Genomic DNA, 20,696 nt, shown 5'->3' with positions numbered 1-20,696 from the left:
AGAACATCATAGGGAAAGGAGATTGTTGTTTGGTCTCAATGACCAGCTGAACAATACGAGTTACTGGAGGCATTTCTAAAAATACAAGGGAGCAGATCCCACCCCACAGAGGCATATTCGAAGCATTGGCGAGCAGGCCTGGAATCTGTACTTGAACGAGGGTAGAGGCAATGCAAATTTGTTGTTACCAGAACCCTTGCTTTAGAAGGGAAAAGGGTGAAGTCAGGTTTCTCGGGACTCTAGCAGTAAGTACATAGGACCCCAGAACAACCACTAAATCCTCTCTGTGCTTCTTATATTTTATATCATTTAATCTTCACAATATACCTTATTCTAGGTAGATAATTTGATGCATTTTACAGCTGTGCAAATCGAGTCTGAGCAATGTCAAATAATTTAATTCAAGGTCACAAGCTAGGAAGTAGCTGGGGTTGTGGCTCAATGGTGGAGTACTTGCCTAGCACGTGCAAGGTGCTATGTTCGATCCTCAGCACCACATAAAAATAAAATGAACACATTTAAAAATTATAAAAAAGAAGTAGCATGGCTAGGCCTAGAACCCAGATATCTCCCTCTCTCCCAAATGGAACCTCAGACCTGCATGGTGAGAAGTTGCAGAGAAGCTGCAGTCCCTCCTGGATAGGTGTAATTCTCCTGTGTTCCAGGTCTTCCACAGCAGACAAGAGTGAATGAAGCCAGGAGATTGAGAAAGGGCCAAACTAATATGTACAAAATATTAGAAGTCCTCCCCAAAGCATGGGTATTCCTTATAAAGTTTATTTGAACTTGATGAATAAAATAGACTATACAAATTGCACACAGAGATCACTCATTAGACACAGAAAAGCCTGCTATGAATAAATAAATGATAACTATTCTTTAATCAGATGAAATGGGGCACATGTGGACTGAGCCACTCTCTGCCCCATTCCAGTCATGCCAGACTCAGTCTAGATACCCCATACCTGAATATATCTGCTTTTTACTTTGGGTTTTTAATAAAGAAAGAAACCAAAAAAAAAAAAAAAAAAAAAAAAAGCAAGAAATTAACTCTCCCCCACCATCCCAGCAAAGAAAACAAGCACTGGAATGCCATGCCCCCCTCACACTGCAGCACAGGGCATGGGGACTCTACAGCTCCTAGACAGGAAGCCCTTTTACATTAAGAAAAAGGCAGAGGTGTTTCAATAGCCACCAGAAAGATAAATAGCCAAGGATATCCATTAGTGCCCCATAAATTCTGCTGCTCAGAATGCTGATATATTTCTAGTGATTTGTGATGTTTTCCTTTCCGGTTTTTGATGGCAACTTAGGTTTAATACAAAAGAACAGTTGGGCAAAGGTAAAATGTCTAGCTATGACAAACCAAATTCCCAGACCCAAAACCCTCAGGAGGTGTGAAAGCAGCAAACAGAGCTAGCTTCCCAATTCCCACAGAAATGCCCACTGGGAATATGACTTCTGATGTGGCATTTCCAGAGAAAATTCCATTGTTAAATGCATTCTTAGAGAATCTCCCATGAGGCATGCTTAGAGAAATTTTACCGATTTTTTTTTTCCCTCAAACATGAGATTTAGGTGGGTTGAACCCACCCTGATGATGACATTTTTAAAGGAAGACCCTCCCTAGGGATGTAGCTCAGTGGTAAATGCTGGCCAGCCTTGCAGGAGGCCTGGTTTAATTCCCAGCACCACTAAGTAAGTAAGTAAAGGGAGATCCTCATCTCCCTTCTGCACTCTTGGAGTAAGACTCAGAGGACAGTTGATTAGAAGATGACAACCACAAACAGGAATAGCCACTTTATGATTAGGCTGGGGTGCAATGAGCACTTTGTCATTTATACACAACCCAAAGGCCACTTCAGTCAAGAATGGTCACTGCAAAGGAAGAGACAGACAGGCACAGGACCAGGTGCAGAACTGGCAAGCAGAAAGTCACATCATCTTTTTTCTTTTTAACCTTTCTTTCTCTTTCTAGAAGCAAATATAAACCTGCTTTATGAGGGTATCTAGTTTACCAGAGAAGCACTTTTTTAGTGCTAGCACCATGGAATAAAAGCTTTAGCATCCAGGGTCACTTAGAAAAATATGCCCCCCTATTTCCAAGTATTCTGTTCTCCCTGCCCTATTCCTTACTCTTCCTACCAGATCTCTATATTCCTACAGGAGGCTCCAGGATTGAAGAACACAGTCATTGCACCTCTGCAGTGAAGTTGCTTTCAGGATTAACTGAATTGATAAATGATCAGAAACACTGAATGGTGCCCAGTACATTTAGTGAGCTCTAAGTCATGTCTTTTGATACAGTAGTGATGGTAGTTGTTACAAGACCCAGTTAGCCACAATACACTAATACAATTTAAAATTTTTTTAATGAAAATGTGGCTAGGTAACATGTAGTTTTCACCTCTATTCTCTGTCTCAAGGAAAATTCTTTCCACAAAACCATCCATTCTAAAAATCTGAAGCTAACAATTACCTATTTTATGTCTTACCATTTAGATTTTGCAAGTGTCTAGAGTGGGACTTTTCAGTTTTGACCCTGTATATTTCAGACTAGACAATTCCTTGTATGTGTGGAAGGGTGTGCACCCTGTGAACAGTATGATTTAGCAACAACCCTGAGCCCCACTCACTACATGCCAACAATCCCTCTTGCTAGGCATAATAATCCAAAATATGTCAAGATATTGCCAAATGTGCCTTAGAGGGCAAAAATTACCCCTAGCTGAGAACTACTCGTCTAGAATCATTTTGAAACAAGCAAGTAAACTATAGACATAAGTTCTCTAAACTACATCTCAAGCATAAGATGATACACCCCCACTGAGGATTTCATTTATGCTACAAATAGCATTTTACTAGCAGTAAAGCGAAACCCAAAGCCTGACAGGGACAGTGAGGTGTTCAGTACTAACAAGCTATGGTGAGCAAAACAGTCCAAACTTCTTCATATATGCAAACTCAACATTTAATTTTCTGCAAGATTACCCACAATAATTACAAAGTTTCTATAATACAGCCTTAAAAGCTTGGAACTATGAGATCCATAAGAATTGATCCTTTATCTTTTACCTTTGCTGTGTACTGTGTCTGTGGAACATAGCAAATGAATGTAGGCAATATTTTCTTTCTAATTTCTAGGAGTATTAAAGTGAAACTTTACTAAAATTAAATTGATTATTAAATAATCCAATGGAGGGAAATACAGAGCAAACCTCTAGCGTACAAACAACATTGAAGTAGACCAAAGAAAGATCCACTTTGCTTAAAGCATGTATCCTTTAACTGAATATATTTGTTGTATACATGATAATAGTTTGACATTCTAAAAATAATACTGAAATATTAGGTGGCATCTCCTCCTGGTTAATGATGGTTTGAGGGTAAAAAGTTGACATCTCTGACATCAGTTTGTTCTGTCTGCCAGTAACATACTGTACTTTTGAGGCATTAACGATAGCTAGAATGGACTTTCTACCGGGAATCTATAGTCAAATGCTGACTATGCCAGATCAACTTGAAGATTTCAGAGCCATTATCAAAAAAGGGAATTTCTTTATCATAGTCTTAGAATTAAGCCAGGTCAAGAAATTCACCTTAATACACAGAACTGTATTAGGATCTTATTTACCTGATATTAATAAAATAAAGTGTATCAAAGAGAATGCACATTCATTTCACCTTATGACATCCACATGACTAAAAAGGTTTCATTCCAAAAGGAAGGAAAAAAAAGCATCCATATTTTAGCTAAGCATTAGTCCAATGCATTTTTTTCCTTAAGGGTATTAGTTGCTTTGATGAAAGAATCTCACACCTTCTACACACACACTGGATCTCATTAAGTTGTCCCCGTCTTTCTAAGATGATGTTACTGACAGGGATTACTCTCCTATTACATGGGAAAGTGGGAGGGACTACAGAAAAACACAGGACTCAGACTTGCAAGTACAAGGTCATTTCTCTTTTGCTTAGAGCTCCCTCAACTCCATCTTCTACTCAATTGTGCTAACTTGTAATGAAGGGAAAGCCTGAGACCTAAGTGGGGAGAGGTAACTGGACTCCTATGTAAGCCTTCATGGGACACTGCTCCATTCCCTGCCCCTTTAGTCATCATTTTTCAATTAAGGAGGAAGTCAGAACTTCTGTGTCATCTTGTTGCCATGGATACCATATCAACACACACCGAAAAAATGGCCTTACCAGTTCTTTCTTCTAACCTACTGAGACTGTCTTCTACCTTCCCAACTTTCTTCACACTCAATCTTCAATCCTATCTGCATCAACTTTTTTTCAAAACTAGGATTTCTAAGAGGTGGAACTAAATGACAGAAGATCTAATTTCTAGTATTCTGTTGTTTTTTTTTTCAACAAGCTGTCTCACTCTGAACAAGCCACTTAATCTTGCTAAGTTAACTCAACTGTAAAAGAAAAATGATAATTTATGTCTTCGTAAACTTTCACAACACAAATATCATGTGTTATTAGAAGACACACATTTAGAGAAACAGAAGGGAGTTCATTTTGCATGTTAGTTCAGTGAAAGCAATAAGAAAACAATTGTTTCAGCAACAAAATACAGTTATGCTCAGGCAGCTTTACTCAAATCTGGTATTATGATTCCATGACCTTCTAAAGGAAAAGGTGAAAATCCATGATTTTTTCCTTTTTATAATCCCTCCTCATCACCTCCAATATGTAAACCCTAAAAATATGGTAACTGGGAGTTTTCCAGTTCTTTCTCCAAGAAAAAGTGACTACTGGTCTAATTTCAGGTACAATGTTTAAACTGACTTACGAAGGCAGTCTGACCTTGACATTAACCTTGGAAATCATGAGAACTTTCCAGACCTCTTTCCCCTCTGCCTTGCATTGCATCTCATTTCTCATACAAGGGTTTAGTATCTCCTCTCTTTCCCTGGTCCCCTGTACTTACCAAACCCACATCTTCAAAACAAGCAGAGCAGGAAGTACCTCTTAGAAGGGAACTCCATCTGCTCCACAACCCAGTGCCAGTCGGCCACATCATGGGAACAGCAGGCAACTGTCTGGGGAAGGAGCCATAGCATCTGGTGGACCCCAGGAGGGTGAAGCACAAGAAGGTATTATATTCTCCCCTCACCCAGCCTGGATTCTATGAAAATCAGAAATGGTGCAAACCACAGCCCTTACATAATCCTTAAAGACCAAATGATGGCACTGTAGACTTGAAGGCAATAGAAAGCCTGGGCCAGCAGGCCTCACTATTGACACTCACAGGTGTCATTCTTTTTCATCCATATGTCTGTCCCTCAGTTGAAGTTGATTAGGTAGCAATCACACCAATTAGAAAAGGTCACCACAGTAAAGAGAAGAAGCCATCTCTGGGGGTGTCAAAATCCAGAAAACCACTTTTATCTGCCACATGTCGCCATGTTTCTCAGGGAAATAATTTAGGGAAACTACATAACTCATTTTTTAATTTGTAAAACTGGGATGAAAATGTAACTTGGTGAGCTATTTAGTTTTTTTTTTTGTTTTTTGTTTTTTGTTTTTTTACTGTAGATGGACACAATATATTTTAATTTATTTATATTTTTATGTGGTGCTAAGAATCAAACTCAGTGTCTCACTAAGCTACAACCCCTGCCTGCTATTTGCTTTTAAAAAAAAAAAAAATTTCATTAGATAAGGAAAGTAAAAACTGTTTTTAAAGTAAAAAGATTAAACAATATCAAACATCTAGTCTCCTGCATATAGATTAATTTATGCCTATAGTTGCAAAAGCACAACAGGGCTTTGAAAAATCTCCAGTGTTAATATCTGAAGAAGGGGCAAAGATGGTTTTATTATGTGTCTACTCATTCTGTGCCAGGTGTAGGATGATTCTCTATAAACATCTTCTGTATGTGCTAAACCAGAAGAAAATATTGAAAACCATTGAGCTACACCATTTCAGATGCATACGCAAAACCTTTATCTTGTCATTCTTTCATGCATGACTCCACCACTAGTCCCAAGAAGGGAAAAGGATTGACAACAGTATTTACTATCTTGGGTCAAGCATTGGACTAGGCACTGTATATGTGTAATTTTATTTAATCCATGTAACAAACCTCAAATGTAGATATTAGAAACCTTAATCTCAGTTTTACAAAAAAAAAAAAAAAAAAAAAAAAAAAAACGCAGTCCAGAATGGTTAAGTATCTTTCCTAAGGACTTCAGAATTTCTAAATTATAGCTTCAGGATTTGAACCAGATTTACCTAAGTGTTTCCAGCAATCCTTTTAGAATAGTCTCACCATTTCCTAAACTCCCATGATATAAGCTCTTTCATTCATAGTCTATTGCCCTAGAAGACAGGAGCTTTCCAAAAAGTGCCAGCTTAAAAATCAGAAGTTCCAAATTGGAGCCTCAGCTTTACAAGTCATAGGTTGTATGACTTCGGACAACTTATCTATTAAAATGAAATGTTTCCAACTCTAACCTACATGCCATGATTTGCATAAATATAGATTCTGGAGACCCATCTCCATTCGTGATATTGCTTCTGATCACAGACTTTTTCTCCATCCTGGGAACAGCAGTTTCTAGAGTACACCTACTGGACTGCTACACTTGTTGGCAGGACCATCGGACAAGGGTGGCTAAGGAGGGGGTTGGCTGGAAGTGTGAGAAAGGCATCTACCTTGCAGCTGTCCCTGCCTGCACAAAACCATGGATAAACAAGAGTCCCTCTCTAGAGATCTCTGTTGGCACCTTGTCCTCATTCCTTTCTGGAAAAAAAAAAAAAAGAGAGAGAGAGAGAGAGAAAGAAAGAGAGAGAGAAAAAAAATAAATGCATATCTTTGTGAAGAATGTATTGCCTTCTACATGCAACTGCCAAAAACCCAACTGTAGACAAAATCCATCTGACAAAAATCCCTTAACTGCTTTGATTCAGTTCTTAAAGGAGATTAGTTGTTGGAAGGTCACAGAGAAGCCATCCTACTGCACACTGCAGCTCGGGGTTTCAAAGCCTTCACTACTAAGGGAATCTCCGTGCTTGATGCCCCTTCTCTCCATGCCGTTTAATCAATGAATCAACAAATAGTTACTGAGCAAGGCTTCCCTGGGGTCTGCAGGTCACTTCAGATGTGGCTCTCAGTTCAATAGCAGGAGAAAGAAAAACGGATTTTTCTGACTCCTCTTAAAGTTTCCATTTATAAAACCAGAGCTGGCATCAAAAGACTGTGGGTCTCCTGTCCCTCTTTTCCCTTCCCTGAGCCCTCTGATTCAGAGAGAAAAAGAAAATGCAATGCAGCTGAGAGACATGGAGCAGAAAGAGAAGAAGAGGGAGGAAGGGAAGGGAAGACAAAATGGAAGGGATGGACTAGGGAGGGAGGATTGAGAAAATGAGACCTTTGACCTTAGGTCAAGGGCAAAGGGCAAAAGACGAAGTGAACTTATATGCAATATTCCCAAGAGATATATTTTTTTTGGTAGCATATAACCTCATGCTTACTAACCTGTTATTACAGCTCTTTATTACATATGATCATCTTTGAGACCACTCGGTCTTAAGCTTTTAGGATTGGTGTAATTTGAATATCTTACACCTTTAAGTATCCTTCTACCCACAACTATAAAGATCAAACATAAAATGCATATAGTCTCAATAGTCACAATATCAAAAATCATAATTTTTTTTTAAAAAAACCTTAGTTTACAGAAGTAATTTACAGGAAAATGAATATATTACTTTTGAATTTTAATAAAATGTTATATAAGGCACCATGATATGCTTTAAACTGAATCATCATCTCCAAAGCAATGACACATTACTGCAGTGTACAAATGTCACTAGGAAAGGACCAAACTTAGAGTGGCTAAGGAGGGGGTGAAACTAAGTACTTACTATGCAAGACATGGTGCTAAATACTTTCTACATAGTACATCATCGACTACCCACTGACACACATAATTATTCTCAATCTATAGATGAGGATGTGCAAGGTCAGAGAGAGGGCATTACTATGCCTACTATGACCTAAGTTAGGTCAAGAGCAAAGACTCCAGAGCAAGTCAGAATCATGAAAGATTGTGCTCCTAATCTCCCTGGAGTTGATACTTTCAGTCCTGCTCTTATGCTTGGAGAATGAAGACAAAGAAAAGAACTGTAGTTTTACTATAATTTACTCAGAACCTTACTTGGGCTTGGTGTTCCCACATCTGTTTGAAATTTTTTTCCCCTCCCAGCATTAATTACACAAGTTTCATCTCTTTTTGAGAGGCATAGCTGGTATTAGAATAGCAAACAAGACATGAGACTACACCGTCAACCATGACACTCTGAAGAATGTTTCAGTCTAAGCATGTATAAAAGTTCTCCAGCATCTCAAAAGTGTGTGTGTGTGCACGCGCGCACACACATGCACACTAGGGATCAAACCTAAGGGCCTCACAATGCTAAGCAAGCACTATAACTATACAACTAAGCCACATGACCAACCCCAGAAAGATTTAAAAAAAAAAAAAAAAAAAAACTTACAAACATAAGTACTGTTAACACTTGACACTTAACAAAGAATTTGCTAGACAAAATTTTGAGTGTTTGGAGGGGGTTGATGCTCCTATTATTGAGTTGTTAAATTATAGCCCTTAGATTTTTTCATGTGTTGATTGATTCTATCCTAGTGAAGAAATAGGAAAATACACACCCCAAATTCTATCACTCACTGTGAAATCTGTATGCGTACAATTAGGTATTCATTCAGAAGACTCTATGTACCAAGGTAGGTAAAATATAAATACATCATTTTGGGGTTTTGTTCCAATTACATACGTTGTTTGCAAGTGAAAGGAAATGTAACCCAAAACACCAGTTCAAGTCTGTTTTACCTTAGGACACAACATGTCTAGACAGAGTCCTTTGCTTAAAATGCCAGTTTGTGTGAGGCCATGACTCTAAGCATCCTCATTTCTCACTGTATACCAAATAGGTACACCCTCCCACCAAATCTAGACAAAGACAAAGCTTGCTTCTAAGTTCTCTCAACCCTCCCCCAACTTTGACTACTAGACTTTCTTCTTGCATTTCCTCTGATTAAAAATGGATAATGACAGTACAACAAACCATGAGGTTTTGTGGCACCTAACAGATTCAGTTTGTTCATTTTTCTTGGTTGACGACATAGGTATGAATACAATCATTTTCATATATAGAACTATCTCCACCAGAGAAATGCAAACATTATTTTAAGTCCTGGTCCTTGTAGAACTCAGAAATGGTCTGGGTGGGTGAAAATCCTAAGATTAAGCACTGTCCTTCTCATAGCTTCTACATGTGCTTATTACCATGTTGCAGAAGTTGTTTCTAAAGCAAATAACAGTTTTCAGAAAGACCAAGGTTACAAATTAATCCAAAGACTCAGGAAGGCAGAAGAAAGACAGCCATACCATTTAAAAGAGAAGGAACAAAATGACCTATGACCCTCTCACACCTAGGCCTGAGAACTTCTGTGACGTAATTAGCATGACTTTCCATAAAGGAAGCCCTGAAATACACAGACTTCCTTGCTATGTCTAAAATAAAGGTACTTACCAGTGAAAATCCACAAGTCACCACATTTTGCCCAGAATTACATGGGCCACCCTTCTCCATGGAAGCACAGACTGGGACCTGCCAAGTTTAAGGAGATACCTATTTGGGTTGGTTGGGAATAAGTAGGAGGGAAGGAGGGGGGCAGAAAAGAAAGACTTCCCCTTTAAAACTGAACAGAAGCGGATACCAAATCACATGACCTTTTACCGTAATTTCTATTAAAATCATTTCATGTCTGGTTGCCTCTGCTCTCCTGGCTCATTTGTATTGTTTACAACAAGTCACTGCTCTGGCAGTTAGTGGAGGCTGAATCCATGGTTACCCGTTTTTACATTCACTAGTTAAATGGAATGCAGCTCTGCTGTGGGTTTCAGGGAGCGAGCTCTTAAGAAACCACAATCCAGCTATCAATCAGACTAATCTGAGAGAAATTAATCTTATAAACCTAAGTATTGTTGCATATTAAAAATTGATAGAAAGGGGCCACAGACTTTGATTGTTTGGAGTTACAAAAGTGGACAAGCTGAGATTTGACTTAGAGCCTCAGAGTGTTCGGTCTGTGGTCTCCATCTGACAGCCATTCACGTTGTGCATCTAAAATGCTTTCCAGGGCAATACGACCACCCTCGAAAACAAATCCACCACCTCCCCAAATTCCTTGAGCCTTTATTTCACCTGAATGTTCTTGGAATCTAAATAGTGCCTAAATACAGGTTTAACCAGACTGCAATCCCAGCAAAGTAACTTAAACAGACACACACAAGACAGTAAAACACCAAACCGACAGCATTGAGTAGAATTCAATTAAGACAAAACCTCAGTGGAATGCTCTTTATGAGTAAATTAAAACTGCAAACTAATATGTTTTATTGAGAGCAAGAAACAGTACAAATTCACTCTATTGTCCATGAATTTATGTAGTTAATTCTTTAAACATTCCCCAAAGCTAACTTGTTTCTCAAGACGGACATGACCAACAATTATAATTCCTAATAAAAATTTAGAAGTTTTATAGTTTAATGCCCACAGTAATTGTCCCACAAGTCACATCTAAATGCTAAATGAGAACAGCAAATAGTTAAAGCTAACATATTACAACCCCATCTACTGCAAAGTCACTGTATCAGAAGCTAGAATTGATTTGTTTCCTCAGAACGAATTGAAAATGAATGTAACAGAACGTTGGAAAAACCCCTTCTGCACTGCTAATCGGATATGGTATAATGGTTGACTGCAGCTTTGCCCTGTACTAGTGCTGCCTAAATCATACATACTTACACGTTCTGGGTTCTTCCAAGAGTTTGGTGCAGTTTCAAGGACAAATGTCTTAAGGAAGCCTCTCTACTGTGCAGCAGGGAGCCTAGCTCGGATCTGATGACAGGAGCACAGTGCTAAATCTGACAACAGAGAAGGAAACTTCCTGCATGAAGAGGAGATCTTGGAAAGTCTCAGGGTTAAAAAGGCTGCTTTAGATGTGCTGGTTGATTTGCTCCCTGGTTGTGTATACACAGTAGCAGCTGATCTGTGTTTGCAGCCCTGCAGAAAGGAACCTTTACTGAAAACCAATGGCATCACATTTCAGTGGAGCCTGTGCCAAGTGCTGGAGAGCAGAGCAACCTTTGACAACTTCACACAATTCAACCCAGCAGACTTACCACAGGTCGCGAGGAGAGTGGAAGGTGCCTCCCCGCCAGCTTTCACCCTGGGTATGTTAGCGCAGTACCTGGGAAACCATACAGTTACCGGCTGGAAACAATGGAGTAAGGTATTCCCAGGACTTGTCTGAAATGTACTTTCTGTCTGCTGTCCTGACCTACCATGCACTATTATTTTAACAGAACTTTAAAAATAAATTCAAATGCTCAAAATGTATGTCCTTCTGCTTCTCATATAAACCTTTGTGTTTAAGGTTCCTCTGGGTTCCTCAGAAATAAATCCAGAGGGGAAAAAAAATAATGTAGGATTGGGTAATATGTGCCAAATTCTGCACTACGTCTCCCAAATCAGAGGCTGTGTTATTGGGGCCATTTTGTTACTGCTCATTATAAATTAGGGCGATTACAAAACTTCACTCCAGTAAAACTCACTATTATAATGAGACTAGGGATTATCAAGAGCAGACCAAGTTGTGGAAAACATGGAATGTGCTGATCAGCTGTAGAATTAGCTTTATCATCACCCTTAATATGGAAGACAAGGAAAATTCAACACCTCACCATCTCTAGAAGGGAAAGTTAAAGGAGCATAAAAGAAAGAGAAATAGAGATAGATGGGGTCAGCTAAGGCACAGAACAAACTTAATCCAAGTATTCAAGTCGTTGGTTGACCACTTCATTACCCTCCAGTTCTCCTCTGCCCTTCCCCATCTCTCTCTCCTGCCCCGAGGACAAGTCCAGGTTGCAGTACATAACCTGGCATTTTCTCACCATTGTGCATTTTACTTCAAAGGGCAAAAAGCACAACTGGCAGTTTAACAAAAGCCAAGTGAAATGTGTCAGGAAGCTCAGAGCACTGCTTTCCTCCTCCTCTGAAAGGGGTCTAGGAGCTGCCTGGGCAACTGGTGAACCATCCGAGGCCTTCACTTTGCATTGATAGAGGAACGATGAGGGTTTCCTTACATTTAAGAACCCATACTGCGTAATGAATAGAGTCTGGGTTCTGTGCCAGATTTAACTTCCTTTCCTCCACCTGCACAAGGACAGGAGTGGCTTACAATTTCCAAACTTTCTATTTCCTCATCTTTGAGGTAGTCACAAGTTATCTACCCTATAAGCTTTTTCTGTTAAGGCGTAAAGGATGCACATGTTGAGCGACAGAGCCTGGCATGCATTCATTCAAAAACATTTACTGAGTCTCCTGGCAGAACCAGGCACAGTGCCAGACAGTGGGGGCACAGAGTCAATTGAGAAACAGTACATTACTTCAAGTATAGGTCCATAAGTGTTAGATTATGGGAGGGCAGGAGGGAAGACCTATGTTGTCTCTATCACATGCAAAAGAAAAAAAACATCAAATATCTTGGGATAGGGGATATAGCTCATTAGTAAAAAATTTAGCTATTATAGGCAAGTTCCTGGGTTCAATCCCTAACACTACAAAACAAAATGCTGTCTCATCTGATTCTGCCAAAAATTTTATGAGATAAATGAAGCTATGCCCAACTTACAAATAGGAAAACCACATCTTAAAGAGGTAAAGGTTACCCAGCTAGTAAATCACAGCGTGCATGTCAATCCAAGCTCTTGGACTCTTCCAAGTACTGTCTAAAGTAACTATACAAATTGGTCATGTAGCATTCATATTTTGCACAATTCTTTACAGTACTGGTTTTCATTTCTTTGTTTTTCCAGTGCTGAAGACAGAACCCAGAGCCTTCACTTGCTAGGCAAACGCTTACCACTAAGATATATCCCCTTAACAGTTTTATGTGGGCATATTGTACTTCCCTAAAGGTAGAATGAGTCTCTTAGACACACTACATCTTGAAATTACTTTTAATTCACTAGCACCTAGGATGATATTAAACATATTAAATGTTTAATAAATTTTGCTACATTGAAAAGAAACTCAAGCCGAGTCAATTTTACTACCTATGCTCAATCTCATAAGAAGCCAGAGCCTTAATATACAATGGTTTGGAGGTTATTTGTGGCCTTCCAGTTCTCATACAATGTTCTCAATGACCTCCAAATAGTCATATGCATCTCAAAGTGTTTAACACTGATTCATAATTAAACTCCCTGAATTTTGTTTTCTTCATTTGTTTAGCATGTATTTTGTAACCAGGACCTAATAATTTGGGGTAAGAGTGATTAAATATTGACCTTTATATTCAAACTTAATACTATGACATCTTGATTTCTAGGTTCACCCAGTTTCTAAGTTCTACAGATCACAAAGTGGAGAGTTCTGTTGATCATTATCTTGTGAATCAGAGCAGAACACATACCAATTTCAGAAACAATTCAAGGTGATTTTTTTAAAATCTGCATTTTAAGATATATTGTCTGTACAGATAACTCAAATTTCTTGAATGACTTTTGACCTACTACTTTATTCTTTGTTTTGACATACAGTCCATTTCTAATGGAAAAATTAGTTAGACGGTTATCAGCAAGTCATACATAAAAATACCCCTTAGAAAAATCTGTATGGTACCTAAAACTTGGAGTTCAACTGATGTATTACATTCATTGCTAATGTTACACCTTGGAAACCTTATTTTAAATGTGATTTATATCATTATTTATAAGTATTTACTGCCAAACAATGATTTCTTTAGCCTTCACAAAAATGCTAGAAATTTAGATTACTATCAATGTCATGACCACAGTGCAAATGATAGGCAATGTTTAAGACAAAGAAAACAATTACCAAATACATTGTTTTGTTTCCAAAGTCATTCACTTGTTTATTTAGACAAGCTTGGCCATCTGTAAAGGAAAGTAAATATGCTCAAGTACTGGCATTGCATACATTAGAATTATCATGCTTGGGAACATCTTCCACATTCAACTGCCCAGCTGCATACTATTTCCTGCTTCCTCCCTAAATAGAATACTATGTAAAGAACCTACCTCAGAGGTTGTTCCTGGGTGGGCAAGAAATGTGCCAACCAAATACCACTCCAGGACTAAAGAAATAACCCTTGAAATTGGTCAGACCTGAGCACTTAAAGAGAACTGGTTGGCCTAATGACTCTTCCTCACCACCTGAAACTAAATACAGATTCTCACTTGACCCTCATAATCATCTTGAGAAGCAGATGGATGTTTTGATCATTCACATTTTGACAATTCAGAGAATTAAATAATTTCTCAAAACCATACAGTAAACTTGAGACAAGAGCTCAAAACCTAATTCCAAAGCTTTTCCACATGACACACTGTCCTCTCCCTTCATGGGGAACCCCCACACATTGGCTTCCTCTTTTTACCTTTGGCTTCACACGCCACAGCTCAGTTAAATACATACCAGGCCATTTTATACACGTGCACACACATGCGCACACAAGCATGCACATATACACATACCTTTCTACCTTCCACCTTTTCTTTTCTCACATGTTGGCCAATGGCTTCAGAGAATGATTTTCTCTGTCTCCATACATCCTTCCTCCTGCCTTTCGGTGAGTTTGGGTGTCAAAAAGCAAATCTTATCACAGGTGATAAACTTAGCAGCAGTGCTAATGTTTCACTCTTTCAAGGGAAAGAAAAGTCATATACTTTGCAACCAGTCACTAAAAATCCTGAAAGTTTCTAAAATTCCCTTTCGGCTACTCTGCAATACTTCTCATCTATCTTTTCAACTTCCAGTTATATGCATTCTCTTTAACAGCAACCCTCCCGAGTCTAGATAAATGATGAACTAGCATTCAGTTTTACTGCCTTTATGTTATGTTTATCACTTGTAGCATAAAAGAACTTGTTCTTTACATTTTATTCATCACTGATAATACAAGATCTCACTCCAATGAGTAACAATATGCTTTTATACTCCAACACAGGAAAGTAATCAGCATTTAAGATTATTCGGGGGTGGGGGTGTGCTTTGAATATCTGATAATTGATCTAGAAAGGAAACATTTTAATGCAAACCTGACTGTCTAAATTTCATGAGGTTTTCATTTCAAACCACTGAACCTGAGCTCATGTACTGCTGTATACACTAATATTTGTAGTCATGGCATAGGTCATACTTAAGTAATAATTAGTTGACAGAATAGAAAAAAATAGGAGTATGATTAATTGGTTGATCCATTATTAATCAATCACGTAACTAAGGATCACAGGGGTAAAGTGAGTTGAAGATTGACTAGTCAAAACCTTTCATATCAGAAATGAAAAAAACAAGGATTGCTATTGTTCTCAGATGAAGTGGACAATCTGGTCATATGGTTAACTCTGCTTACCATCACTGTGACTGACCTTCTGCTGAAGTCTAACATTCACTAGAATATACATCAGCCATAAAGAACAAATCTCTAACTATGATGGTAATTGATCCAAAGGATCATCGGGTATTATACCCTAATTCTGCAACCTTCTGAAAATAAATGTTCATACTAAATAGAAAATGAATTTGTAATAACCGAATTAAAGTGTTCATCTAAATAGCCAACTTTAGATTTCTCTCCACACATAATAACTTGGAAAAATATATAGCCTGTGTTTACTATAGCATGATAGCTACAGTCTCTAAGAAGAGCTATAACTCGCTAACAATTTTCCTGATTTATGTTTGAAAACATACAGGGCATGAAATGATTTCTGCAACCTTACATTTTCCTCAAGAACACTAGTGAGCAGAAAATGTAGTCCAAAAATCATGTGGGCTTGCTTGTTACATCTCCTTTTTCAATAGAAATAGGTGATGACCAATTATATATACTCTACCAAAAGAAATATCATTAGATTATTTTCCCCCTTAAAGGAGGAGAGATGAAGCAACACAGGACAAGAAGAAGAAAAAATAAGGAAAAGTGGAAGAAAAGGAAGAAACTCTAATAAAAGAATCTATTTTCATATAATGCTTACATTTCCTTCTTGAGAAAGTACAATAAATCCAGCTTATGGATGATATATGGTTATAAACTGTAACTCACTACACAAATGTTAGTTATTCTTGCTGGTATTTAACATATATGAAAATGTGCTTCACAATCTATAATTGTGCTAATAAAATAGGTATTTGTGAATATAAATTATACTGGCCATAAAATCAGCCTTATTAATCTAATATATCTTAGAGCGAGACCAAATTTAAATGAACCACTTTGGTAACATAGATAGCTGAAAACACTGTTTATCTTACCATGTAAGTGTCTCTCAGAACAGGAATACAAGTTTTGCTATGCTTCATATCCTGTTGGCAGTCTGCATTTCGATCTTTAAAACAGTAAAAAATGTTGTCAGATATGCAGATTTTCCAAGTTAAATAATTTGTTTAAGGATAGTAAATTAATGTGTTAGTATCCTTTTTTAGAGTCCTATCCAGAGTTTGGAGGGACTTTGGGGAGGGGGAGGTTCTCATATTGGGGATCAAACCCAGAGCCTCATTATGTGCTAGACAAGCAAAGTACCCCTGAGCCACATCCCAAGGATATTTATTGTAGCAAACTGACATCTGAACCAGCCATAAGTATCCATAAGCAAATAAAATATCTTTGAATTGCCAGTGTCCATCATTTTATCACAGTTTTGTCAAAAACAACTGTCTTTGGTGGTAACCATGAACAACACATCCTCCACCATAGAACTATAAATAAAGGCCTGATTTAAAACTATAAGGGACACTTTTCTATAACTACTGATGTTATTTAGAATGTTCTAAATGCACTAATAAATGTCTATATGCATGTCTAAATAGGAAAAGGGGTCTATGCCAGTACTGTACAAGGAGGAGGTGGCCTTGCCCAATTGGAAATAATCAGGGTTGAATAAATGAGTGGTAGCTAATCTCCCAGAAAAAGAAAAGTTCCCTATCTATGTGATAAAGACACAAAGACTTGTAGCATTATCACAGGGATCTTATCACAGCCACATTGTCAGGAATTTTTATTTAAAGATTTGCAAGGATTTGTCCAATTCCCTTTATTCTAAGGGACCAGAACCCTGGAGGTGTCGTATTTCAAAAGCTATGACTTTCTTAAAAGAAGGTCACTTGGGCTCTGGTTCTCCTTAGCCACCACCACCACCCATTCCAGTACAAAGTACCATGATAAGTTAGATCCAAAATAACATAAAGAAAATTGCTTCAGAGAAAGATCCTTAAATTGTCCTACAGCACTTCCCCCCAGCCCCACATGCCAGCCTGAGAGGCTGAGAGCTGGCTGAACTTACGCATAATTCCTTGCTCTGAACCTGAAGGTCCACTTACTCTACTGGGATGGCAATACTAACCTGAACCCTGAATTTCGGAGCCATAGTATTTCACAGCTTTAACCAACTGATAACAAAATGACAGGAGAAAACTTCTTTGTTTGCACAGAGGCCCCAGTACATTATTTTGACTTTATAAAGAGATTTTCAATGAATTTAAAAATCACAATATTATGATACTTGGTAATCGTTATTTCAAAACGGCAGTTTCTATTGTTCATGGAGAAATTTCAGTAGGTTTTCTCATACCAGTAGTTCAATTGAAAGATTCACCAACTGCTCCCTGGAGAAAACTGAAGATCTGCATTTAAATGGAGATATACTATTTCCAAATGCACAGTACCTAGAAGGCAGATACTGTCAAGGTTTCTTAGTGAGCATAACTCAGATTATATTAGGTGAATTTCAATGCCATAGCTATCCACATTTCATAGGGTGAGAGTTATTTCTATAACACTCATTTTTCTCTGTGAATTCTTCATAATGTTTGTCCCTAGAAGTTAAAATTAAACCTTGCTCCATAGTAGAGTCCTCACACTAACAACAAGCAATTACTACTATACATATCATTTCTGATGTGTACGGAAAAAGACCACAGAAGATAGCTCCGCCAGAAATGTTAAATAATTGAAAAGTATAATGACTTAATAGAGTAGTAAGCTTAGTTTACAATGCAGCCAATTTGAAGCCATAAAAATACTGTGTAAAAATTTTATCTTGTGGTTGACCATTACATATCCTATCTATTATTCAAAAGTATCTCAACAGTATTTTTCTTCATTAATGTGGCTTTTGGCATTTTCCTCAAAATATTTCTATTTCAACAGTTTTCCAACAATTCTGAAACAAATACAAAATTTCTGTATCATATCATAAAGACCCTTCACTGGTGTGATAATATGTTCAAAGTCAAGCTGAAACCAATTTCATAGGTCAATCTGTAAGGCATACTTGAACCACCCCAAATATGATTTGCTTTGCATTGAACAGAATCAATCAGACATTAAGAAGAAATAAAAAAAATATGAGACTAAAGATACTGGTACTAACACATCTGTAAACAAAAGGACAGCCTCATAAATAACTCCCTTTCCTGTGGCACACTAATCCAGGGATTTCTCTACATTAGAAAATGTCACGGGGCGTCAGAAAAGTTTTGCCTAAAGTGTTCTGCTAAGGTGCATAGCATGTCTGCTAAGGAGGAAAAAAAGAGACACTTAAGATCAATTCCAAACATAAGTCCATTACCTCTGGCAGACTCTCACTAGAATTCTAGCTTCAACTGAAATGTCCCTGTAAACAAGGTTACCAAGAACAGGCCTGGATATTTTTCTCAGCAACACTTTCCTAGGAGCCCCTCAGAGGTCGGTGTGGTGAGTTATACCTTATCTTGCTGCTCTGCCCTTCTCATGCTGATTCAAATTCAGAACTCAAATGAAAGATGAAATATCTTGAAGATCACTTAATATTGAAATACTGTTGCAATAATAAGTGGTGCTCAGTTGGAGATGGGAACATGGTACTCTCTTGGTAACCTTTTAATTTCTGGAAAAATTGTACAGAATAAATTGAGCCGCACACACATGGAAACCTAATCGATTGATCTGCTCTATTTTGTTAAAACACCACCCATCAGAAACTCCCTCAGCTCCCCAGGCAATTCCTGTTAAAGACGACCAGCACATTTTAGGACGTATCATGCACGAAAACTTAAATGCTATTTGATTTATTAAAGAAAAAGAACCATCTTTTATCTACATTTATCACCCCAGTCAATGGAGAGTCTGATGTGCAATATGATACCATTCCCAATATATACACATTTAATTCTATGCAAGTTTAAACAGTTATGAGAATTGCTTTAAGAAAAATAACAAAGCCATGCATAACTGACATATCTATTTCAAAGATCAGCTAGCCCTGTTTCATTACATAGTTGATGCTTTTCAAGTATGAAGGAAAAGAAACCTCATCAGTGTCACTTCATCTCCATCAGCATGTCTGTGTACCTTCCGTCAGCCACTCCTCAGCTCAGATTTGAGAACTGTTCAAATTTCCCTCTCTTTCTCACAATGACAGAACTGTTTCTCAGGTTGGTTAACTCATTTTGATAATATCAAATCTACTGGACAGGAGGGGGTGGGGGGGAGATCCTGAAACCACTCCCAAGTCCCATCCCCTGCCTCCTTCTAAGACATTTTTCTGCTTCTTTTTCTCTTGCCTGCTGCTTTTGAATTTGGGCATTTTCCAAACATACTCCCCTATTTGGTCTTTGGGCAGCGTGAGAAACAAGTTTATAAACTAGACCAAGTCACTCAGCTGCTCTGAAACACACTTCACCACATCCGCAGGTCTCCAGATCTTGACTTAAAGTATTAAGCAGGAGTGTTTTGAAAGTAGTGGGTGGTCATGTGTGGACCTAAGGGCTTCTCTGTACCCATAAGCTGGCTGAAAGCTGGCTGAAAGACTTTCTTCCTCTTTTTTTCTTTCTCTAGTTCTTCTTCATATTTTTATTTTTATTTTATTTTTTTTTTTTTGAGGGGCCTGGATGAGAGGGTGCCTTTTTCAACACTGCCCTCTGTTTTATGTTAGCCAAATCAATTGGTTTCTCTGTGTGTCCCTCTTCCCCCATGGCCACTGGTTCTGATTCTACAACACAAACATAGCAAACGTGCTTCCCTAGCAAAAGCAGATCCATGTGGCAATTCACAACATAACCCAAGCAAGCACAATAAATAAACACATACATAATCATTCCACAACACTGAGGGGGTGGGGGTGGGGGTGTCTGCAGGCCTTTCCGGACTCTTACAGAATTGCTCATTAAGATTCTGAAAGACTGAAAGACCAAGGGGGTGCAGCTAGGGAAAGGTTGCCGGAAGAGGAGGGGAGGAGGGGCAGAGTGGAGCTTTGCCCTCTGTGTCTTTCTCTCACTGAGAATCTCCCATCACCAAACAGGGGTGGGGATGGGGGGCACTCTATCCTGAAGAATTTCTCACACACTTGAGGGGCAGAAGGGAGTGGGTGGTTTGAAATACTTAAATGAGGGTCTGGTGACCTCTGTGCAACTTCAGCGACTCCCTCGGGAAGGTGAAAGGGTTGGGGAGACAGGAGGGAAAGAGGCGTAGAGGACAGGAGGAAGACACCTACAGCAGCTGCAGTCACCAGAAGGATTTTCCAGCCCATGACAGCAGTCCTCAACTCCTGGCACCACCCTCTCCCACAAGACCCCTGCCCCACATCCCCTCGCC

The 20,696-nt window shown here is 38.5% G+C and overlaps 1 protein-coding gene across 15 annotated transcripts in view; it reads right to left on the bottom strand.

Annotated features, from left to right (window-relative positions):
* Esrrg (estrogen related receptor gamma) overlaps positions 1–20,696 on the bottom strand; it is a 600,595-nt gene that overhangs the window by 537,056 nt on the left and 42,843 nt on the right. For 3 of the 15 annotated variants that reach the window (XM_071600074.1, XM_071600076.1, XM_071600075.1), the window contains exon 2: positions 16,379–16,452. The exons of the other annotated variants lie outside the window; for them this stretch is intronic. The gene's annotated coding sequence lies outside the window, so the exon portion shown is untranslated. The remainder of the gene's footprint in view (positions 1–16,378; positions 16,453–20,696) is intronic. 15 annotated transcript variants of the gene reach the window in all.

The sequence above is a fragment of the Marmota flaviventris genome, chromosome 12 (assembly GCF_047511675.1).
Source record: "Marmota flaviventris isolate mMarFla1 chromosome 12, mMarFla1.hap1, whole genome shotgun sequence".
Lineage (NCBI taxonomy): Eukaryota > Metazoa > Chordata > Mammalia > Rodentia > Sciuridae > Marmota > Marmota flaviventris.
Note: the sequence above shows the minus strand (reverse complement) of the source record. Positions and strands in the feature narration are given on the sequence as shown.